Here is an 8,541-nt window from a genome sequence, read left to right as displayed (position 1 = left end):
AGTGAAGTGACTTGCCCAAGGTCACAGAGCAGACAGGTGGAGGAGCTGGGAGCCGGGATTAGAACCCACTTCTCTGGGCCTCAATTAGCTCATCTGGAAAATGGGGACTGAGACTGTGATCTCCTCGTGGGACAGGGATTGTGTCCAACCTGATTTGCTTATATCCACCCCAGTGTTCAGTACAGTGCTGGCACACAGTAAGTGCTTAACAAATATCACAGTAATTATTATTAAGTGCTGTGGGGCTGGGGGCAGGGATAAATAAAAGGAGCAAGTGCGGAGGTGCTAGCGAGGGCACAGCATCAGAGGGGACAGGGTGTCAGCGGCTCCCGGAGCTGGTGCAGTGTGGGATGTGATGATGTCAGTGCTAAGCGCTTAGTATAGTGCTAAGCGCTTAGTACAGTGTTCTGCACACAGTAAGTGCTCAATAAATACTATTGAATGAATGTCATCCAGATGGCTCTGGGTGTGCACAGGGTAAGGTAGGTGTGTGTGATGGCACCCTGCAATGAACAGAATGCTCCATGTGGATAGTGGGAGATGGGATGAACACCACACAGAATGTTGCACGTGTGCAGTGTAACAACAGGACATCATGCGCAACAGGAAGGGTGAGCAAATGTCTGAAGTCAGCTCTGTAAAGGATGCCTATATGCATTGAGAGATTGTGAACCCCCAGTTGGGATAGAGGCTGTTTCCAATCTCATGAGCTTTAACTACCCCAGAGCTTAGCATAGAGTAAGTGCTTTTAAAAAAGCACCTCGAATTGTTTGTATATAAGTATGGAATTTGTTAAGCTCTTACAGTGTGTCAAGTGCTGTTCTAGATACGAGATATAAGCAGATTTATATTGTCTTATGCCTTCGAGTCATGTCCAAGCCATAGCGACACCACGGACACATCTCTCTCAGAACGCCCGCTCTCCATCTGCAATCGTTCTGGTAATGGATCCATAGAGTTTCCTTGGAAAAAATCCAGAAGTGGTTTACCATTGCCACCTTCCACACATTAAGCTTGAGTCTCCACCCTCGACTCTCTCCCATGCTGCTGCTGCCCAGCACAGGGGAGTTTTGACTTGTAGCAGATTGCCTGCCACTCACTAGCCACCGCCCAAGCTTGGAATGGAATGGGTAGGCCTCTGCTTGACTCTCCCTCCCGGAGCCGAGACTGGTAGAATACTGGAAACTCTCCAGGTGCAACCCTGAGAGGGGCACAAACAGATACACGTTACATAATATTATATATGTATTATCTAATTAATATTAATTAATTAATATTAATGTCTGTCTCCCCCTCTAAGCTGTAAGCTCGTTGTGGGCAGGGAATGTGTCTGTTTATTGTTATACTGTATACTCTCCCACGTGCTCAATACAGTGTACTGCACACAGTAAGTGCTCAACAAATACAAGTGAATGAATGAATAAGTGCTCAGTAAAGACGATTGACTGATGAGTTATTCAGATTGGGCATAGTCCATGTCACACAAAATTGACAGTCTAAGCAGCAGGGTGAAGAGGTGTTGTGTTTCCATTTTTCAGTTGAGGAGATTGAAGAGACTGAGGCCCAGAGAAGTGATGTGATTTCCCCAAGGTCACATTACAGGCAAGCAGCAGAGCTAGGATTAGAACTCCAGGCCCTCCATCTCCCAGGCCTGTGCTCTTTCTACCAGGCTACACTGCCTTCTATGTATTCTAGACTGTGAGCCCGCTGTTGGGCAGGGACCGCCTCTATATGTTGCCAACTTGTACTTCCCAAGTGCTTAGTACACTGCTCTGCATACAGTAAGCACTCAATAAATATGATTGAATGAATGAATATAGTATGGAGAGTGTCGAACAAGAAATAACAATGGAAGCAAACTCATCAATGACAACTTTAAGAGAACATTCTTTTAACTTTTATTTCAATCAATTGTTTTTATGGAGCATTCACTGTGTGCAAAGCACTGCACTAAGCACTTGGGAGAGTAGAATATTACCGAGCTGGTAGACCTGTTCCCTGCCCATGACGAGTTATAATTTGTTAAACTTGTTTGTCATTTACTTATTTGTTTCCATCTTTATTCTCTTCATCTTCCCTCTCACCTCTCCACCTATTTTTGGCACTCTGTAACTTTAAGTGGGTGAATGTTTTCACAAGCTTCTGTCTCTCCCTTTCAACACATCCTAATTTACCTCTTGCCTTCCCTCACACTGTGTTTCCGACCAGATATTATATCCAGACCTAGAGTCTTCCTGCTTCAGCCTCCCGAAGGAACTTGATAAAAAAACCAAGTTAACAATAGCAAAACACCATGAGTTTTTGCTCTTCTTCATACTCACGACTCTCTGGCTACATACCTATTTTATCTGAATTCAACCTAAATTCCATATTGGGTGTCTGTGTTTCAGTCACAAACTGTACAAATACCAAAGGGAATAGATCATTCTTTTTTAAAAAAAAGTTATGACATGTGTTAAGTGCTTACTATGTGCCAGGTACTGTTTTAAGGCCTAGAGTTGAACACAGACCATGTCCCACTTGATCCCCATTTTACAAATGAGGTACCTGATACCCAGAGAAGTGAAGCAACTTGCCCAAGGTCACACAGCAGACAAGTGGTAGAGTCGGTATTAGAACCCAGACCCTTCTGACTCCCAGGCCAGTGCTCTAGGTTATGCTGCTTCTCATTTCTTCTCATTAAGAGAAGCAGCGTGGCTCAGTGGAAAAGAGAGAGGGCTTTGGAGTCAGAGGTCATGGGTTCTAATCCCAGCTCCGCCGATTGTCAGCTGTGTCACTTTGGGCAAGTCACAACTTCTCTGTGCCTCAATTCCTTCATCTGTAAAATGGGGATTAAGATTGTAAGCCCTCTGTGGGACAACCTGATCACCTTGTAACCTCCCCAGCACTTAGAACAGTGCTTTGCACATAGTAAGTGCTTAATAAATGCCATTATTATTTATGTGCTTAGTACAGTGCTCTGCACACAGTAAATGCTCAATAAATTAGATTGAATGAATGAATTTCTTCTGGGATGTGTAATCTAGAAGCTTCCTTTGAACATTCCCTGAATAAGGCAGAAATTGTAGTCATTATAGGAGACAGATCTTTAAGGATGCCAAGATTTAGGTATCCAGGCAAATTTATCTAGATGATGCAAACCCAAGACTGCACTGTCTGTTCTAAATTGCTCAGCTCCTATCAAAGAAACTGGGTTGGGGAAGCCTAAAACACTAAATAATTTAGGCCAAAGTCATAGTAAAATGATTATTCTCATATTAAGCTCTAACTATGCTGAATTGTACTTTCCAAGCATTTAATACAGTGCTCTGCACACTGTAAGTGCTCAATAAATACGATAGAATGAATGAATGAATAATCACCGTACTAAATGCTGGGCTAGATGCAAGATGATCAGGTCAAACATAGACCCTGTCCCACATGGTACTCACAATCTAAGAAGTAGGGAGAGTGGGTATTCATTCAGTGGTATTTATTGAGCACTTACTGTGTGCAAACGACTGCACTAATTGCTTAGAAGAGAACAGTACCTCTTAGCTCCATTTAACAGATGAGAAAACTGAGGTCCAGAAGGTTAAATGAGTTGTATAAGGTCACAGACCAGGGCAGAGGCAGAACTGGGATTAGAATCCAGCTTTTCTGACTCCCAGTCCCGTGTTCTTTCCACAAGGTACACATGTGATAGGATATATAATACTTTAGGGCATATCTAAGCCAGTTGTCTTGGTCAGCGGAATGACGGCAAACAAGACTTCTTTCTTTTTCATGCCTTTGTCTCTTCACAGGCCCTGGGCCCTGGGCCTCGGGACTCCTTTCCCCATCAATTTTAGATGAATTTGGTGCATCTGATTCTCTGCTCTGCCCCTTGACTGCTGTGTGATCTTGGGCAAGTCACTTAACTTCTCTGGGCCTCAGTTAGCTCATCTGTAAAATGGGGATTAAGACTGTGAGCCCCATGTGGGACAAGGACTACGTCCAAACTGATTAGCTTGTATCTTCCTCAGCATTTAGAACAGTGCGTGACTCATAGTAAGCGCTTAACAAGTACCATCATTACTATTATTTGTCTAGCCAAAGATCTTGATGACTTTTTTTGGTATGTTTTAACTGAGCTGTTTCCTTACAAAAATAACACAAGAACCTGTTTTGTAAAGAAACAGTGGCAGGTATTAAAACAAAAATATAATTACCAGAAAGTTCTTCTGTGTTGTGAGATGTGTTATGCAACCAATAACCCTATCATCATGTTTTGTTCACTCACCAAGTAACCAGCACAGATAATGCCTCTGGCTACACAGCACTAAGCTAGGGACAAACTGATAAGTTTTCCACTTCAATAGAACATGATATTCTCTGTGAGAGGGATTCCAAGTAGACATTGACTCCCTTGGTAGTTTGCTGCTTACCAAAGCAGTTACAAAAAAAGCTAGAATTTTTCCATCCTAGAACAACACGTTTCCACACAAAACGTTTGACTCAGATTGCAAACGTTAATTTTTTAAGATCCCAGTCTTTGTTTCAGTATAGTGGTGAAAAAGATGTTGTTCTTTTTTAACTGCCTCCTTCATGCAAATCTACGCAGTGGCACAGACCTAGTGGAAAGAGCTGGGAGTCAGGAGACCTGGGCTCTGATCCCAGCTCTTCCACTGGCCTGCTGTGTGTGTGACCTTGGGTCAGTCACTTAACCTCTCTGGGTCTCTAGGGTTAAGTTTCTCAGTCAAATGGGAATAAGTTATGGTATGAGCCCATTGTAAGTCCTCTAGACTGTAAGCTCACTGTGGGCAGGGAATATGCCCACCAATTTGGTTGCACTGTACTCTCCCAAGCACTTAGTACAGAGATCTGCACAAAGTAAACTGTCAATAAATACCAGTGATTGATAATAATATTAATGATAATAGTAACAGTGGTATTTGTTAAGCACTTACTATGTGCCAGGCACTGTATTAACTGCTGGGGTGGATAGAAGCAAATCAGGTTGGACAGAGTCCCTGTCCCAAGTGGAGCTCACAGTCTCAATCCCCATTTTGCAGTTGAGGTAACTGAGGCCCAGAAAAGTGAAGTGACTTTCCCAAGGTCACACAACAGGAAAGTGGTAGAGCAGGGATTAGAACCCATGACCTCCTGACTCCCAAGCCCGTGCTCTATCCACTACACCCTGATTGTGAGAGTGACTACTAATAATCTTGTATTTACCCCAGAATTTAGTAAATAGTAAAGGTTTAATAAATACAATAATTTTCATCTAACTCTGGAAGAGAGTGCCCGGGGCTGAGTGTTGATCTTTTTCTCATGGCCTCCATACTAAATCAGATAAACCAAATGAAAAATGAACTATAGATTTCTAAAGGAAAAATCCTTTTTTGGTTAGAGAGGTCAGTAGGAGGAGGAATAGCGGGGCCTAGTGGAGAGAGCACGGGCCTGGGAATTGGAGGACCTGGGTTCTAATCCTGGCTCTGCTACGTATCTGCTCTGTGACCTTGGGTAAGTCACTTCACTTCTCTGTGCCTCAGTTTCCTAAATCCGATAATAATAATAATGATGGAGCTTGGATTAGAACCCAGATCCTTCTGACTCCCTGACCTGGGCTTCATCTACTAGGCCCCACTGCTTCTCTTAATCCTCGTCTGCAAAACTGGTCTTCAATATCTGTTCTCCCTCTTACTTAATAATAATAACATTAATGGCATTTATTAAGCATTTATGATGTGCAAAACACTGTTCTACATGCTGGGGAGGTTACAAGGTGATCAGGTTGTCCCACGGGGGGCTCATAGTCTTAATCCCCATTTTACAGATGAGGGAACTGAGGCACAGAGAAGTTGTGACTTGCCCAAAGTCACACAGCTGACAACTGGCAGAGTGGGGACTTGAACCCATGACCTCTGACTCCAAAGCCTGTGCTCTTTCCACTGAGCCACGCTGCTGCTCTTACTTAAACTATGAGCCCCCGTGGGACCCGATTATCTAGTACCTCCCGCAGTACTTATGACAGTGCTTGAAACATAGTAGGCACTTAATGATAATAATAATAATTGTGGTATTTGTTAAGTGCTTACTATATACCAGGCACTGTCCTAAGTGCTGGGGTGGATGCAAGCAAATCAGGTTGGACACAGTCCCTGTCCCAGTGGGGCTCACAGTCTCAATCCCCATTTTACAGATGAGGGAACTGAGGCCCAGAGAAATTAAGTGACTGCTCAAGGTTATGCCGCAGACAAGTGATGGAGCCAGGATTAGAACTTAGGTCCTAATTGTTTTGCATTTAAATACCACAATTATTATTATTATTGTCATTATTTGAGGAAACTGAGGCACAAAGAAGTTACGTGAGTTGCCCAAGATCAGACAGCAAGTATGTTGCAGAGTCAGGATTAGAACCTGACTCCCTCTGACTCCCCAACCTGAGCTCTATCTACTAGACCATGCTGCTTCTCAAATAGCACAATTATTATGATTAGAAGTAATCTTCTAGACTGTGAACTCATTACGGACAGACTAATTCTGCTGTACTGTACTCTTCCCAAGAGCTTAGTACAGTGCTGTGCACATAGTAAGCTCTCAATAAACACTATTGATTGATTGCTTAGTAGTAACAATTATTGAGCCCTAACTTGGTGCATTGTACTATACTAGGTTTTAGGGAAATATGGAGTAAAAACGTGACCCATCCCTGCCTTCAAAGAGCTTGCATTCTAACAGGGGAGACAAACTCAAAAATATTTACCATTAGTGTTGTGAAGCAGCATGATGTAGTGGATAGAGCAAGGGCCTGGGAATCAGAAGGTCACAGGTTCTAATCCCGGCTCTGCCACTTGTCTGCTGTGGGACCTTGGGCAAGTCACTTCACTTCTTTGTGCCTCAGTTACCTCTCCTGTAAAATGGGGATTGAGAATGTGAATCCCATGTGGGACAGGGATTGTGCCCAACACAATTTGCTGGTCTCCACCCCAGAGCTTAGTACAGTGTCTGGGCAAACAGTAAGCACTTAACAAATACCACAGTTACTATTACATGAGTGTTAAGCAAGGTGCTAAATAAGTTTCTCAGTGCCAAAGGTGGCTGAAGAGATGATAGAGCAGCATGTCTTAGTGGAAAGAGTAGAGGGTTGGGAGTCAGAGGACGTGGGTTCTGATCCCAGCTCCGCCACTTGTCTGTAGTATGACCTTGGGCAAGCCACTTAATTTCTCTGTGCCTCAGTTACCTCATCTGTAAAATGGGGATTAAGACTATGAGCCCCACGTGGGACAACCTGATTATCTTATATCTACCCCAGCACTTAGAACAGTGCTTGGCACATAGTAAGTGCTTGGCAAATACTATAATTATTATTTTTTATTAGTAGAGCTCAGGAGGCTGGGACATTAAGGAGGAAAATCTCATTGGAGAGGATGGAATTTTAGGAAGGATTGGAATGTGGAGAGAGACTGGGGTCCATTTTATATGGAGAAGGAGGGACTTTCAAGCCAGAGGAAAAACTGGGGATGGTGGTGTGAGAGTGGAAAATGAGACACAGCTAGCCAGTGGGTTTAGGAACAGTGAAGATGACAAAAGAGCAGGTGGGAAAGAAAGGTGGGGTCAGATGGCGGAGAGCCTTCAAGTTGATTTTGAGGAGTTTTTGTTTGATGTGAAGAGACACAGAAGCCGGTGATTAATAATAATAATAGTAATAACACTTGTGGTATCTGTTAGCGCTTACTATATGCCAAGCGCTGGGGTAGATACAAGGTAATTGGGTTGGACACAATCCTTCTCTCACATGGGGCTCATGGTCTTCATCCCCATTTTACAGATGAGATAACTGAGGCCCACAGAAAGGAAGTGACTTGCCTAAGGACACACAGCAGACCAGCAGTGGTGGAGCTGGGCTTAGAAACTGTCTTGGGAGTCAGAGGTCATGGGTTCTAATCCTGGCTCCACCACTTGTCAGGTATGTGACTTTGGGCAAGTCACTTCACTTCTCTGTGCCTCAGTTACCTCATCTGTAAAATGGAGATTAAGACTGTGAGCCCTATGTGGGACAACCTGATCACCTTGTATCCTCCCCTCCCCAGTGCTTAGAACAGTGCTTTGCACATAGTAAGTGCTTAACATATACCATCATTATTATTATTATTATTTTCCTTCTGACTTCCAGGCCTGAGCTCTTTCCACTAGGCCACGTTTTGAGGAGAACTGTGGGTTGAGCGATGCTTCAGGAAGATAAACCAGGTGGCTTATCTGGAGACGGGAGAGGCTGGAGGCTGGGAGACCAGGGAGGAGGCTGGATGGTGCAGTGGTCTAGCCAAGGAAGACCAGAGCTCATACCGGGGTGGGAGCAATTTGGCTGGCAAGGCAGGGGAGGGCAGGGTGAGTGGAGAGTTTCTGTTCAGGAAGAACTCGCTGGGTTTGGCAGTGGGCTGAATGGGAGTGGAACGATAGCAAAACTTCAAGTTCGACACCAACGTTGCAGGATCCTAGGACAGACAGGGAGATGGTAAAGATTTTGAGGGTTTTTTTTAGGGTATTTGTTAAGCATTTACTATGTGCCCAGTGCTGCAC

At 43.9% G+C, this 8,541-nt stretch overlaps 1 non-coding gene across 1 annotated transcript; it reads right to left on the bottom strand.

The window, feature by feature from the left end:
• Nucleotides 1-1,073: 1,073 nt before the first annotated feature.
• Nucleotides 1,074-1,211, bottom strand: LOC119924949. The gene has a single exon (XR_005449626.1). It is a non-coding gene; the product is annotated as a small nucleolar RNA SNORA7 (small nucleolar RNA).
• Between the last annotated feature and the right edge of the window lie 7,330 nt (nucleotides 1,212-8,541).

The sequence above is a fragment of the Tachyglossus aculeatus genome, chromosome 2, assembly GCF_015852505.1.
Source record: "Tachyglossus aculeatus isolate mTacAcu1 chromosome 2, mTacAcu1.pri, whole genome shotgun sequence".
NCBI lineage: Eukaryota > Metazoa > Chordata > Mammalia > Monotremata > Tachyglossidae > Tachyglossus > Tachyglossus aculeatus.
Note: the sequence above shows the minus strand (reverse complement) of the source record. Positions and strands in the feature narration are given on the sequence as shown.